This window comes from Seriola lalandi, unplaced genomic scaffold, assembly GCF_002814215.2.
Source record: "Seriola lalandi dorsalis isolate HSWRI2012SDOR001 ecotype SW California unplaced genomic scaffold, Sedor1 jcf7180002054293, whole genome shotgun sequence".
NCBI lineage: Eukaryota > Metazoa > Chordata > Actinopteri > Carangiformes > Carangidae > Seriola > Seriola lalandi.
In genome coordinates, this window is record NW_019524846.1 from 465,375 (window position 1) to 466,231 (window position 857).

The following is an 857-nucleotide window of genomic DNA, read 5'->3' on the forward strand; positions in this document are numbered from 1 at the left end:
ACTGCAATCATTAGTGACAGGAAAAAGAATCTGTTTGAACATGACGTTGACTTGTTTCCTTGTTTTCCACTTATCCTGGTTTGAAAGTTTAACTTCACAGTTTATTTCTATGAGAAAACTATAGAAACTTGTTTTTGTGTGAACGCTATAGAGAGTTGAGGTCAGACTTGTCTTTCAATGTTCAACCACTCTGGTTTATTTACAAATAATTTATATGTTTTCTATTGTTTAGTCAGTGATTAGTTTATATATTGACTCAAATTTCCTCTGTGAAGAAACGAAGACAGGTCATCCCAGCACCACTGTTGCCATACTCCTGATAAGGTTGGCAACCTTTAGATAATCTTGCAGTGTTTTGCCAAAGAGAGACAGCCTTCAGTCAAAAAACAGGAAATATTTGAACTCACAACTAATGCTCAACCTGATTAGTTTCCACTAGCTGTTGAGGCCTACTGAACTCATGCAGCTGAACACTGCCTTACTTCCTCTAAGTATAGATCTCCTCTTCCCCAGTGCTATTGTTTTTTTATCACTCCTTTCCTTTTTGCTTTTAAAAACAGATGTGTAGTAGATGTAAATGAGGAAAAGGAAAAATAAGTAGAAACACTACCTTTATCACAAGAGGAAGCAGGATTTATGATGTTGTAGGAACTAGTATTGTGATACTGTGTTTGCCCTGATTTATTTTTTTTCTTGGAACACAGATGTTTCATCCAGCTCACCTCCACGCACCACAATCAATTCCATACCTTCAGTAAACAACAAATCTGTCACCTCCTCACCTCCACACACCATGGCAGAAACTACTGCCATGACGTCAGGCACCCAAGCAACCGCCCTCAAACCTCCACTCGCCT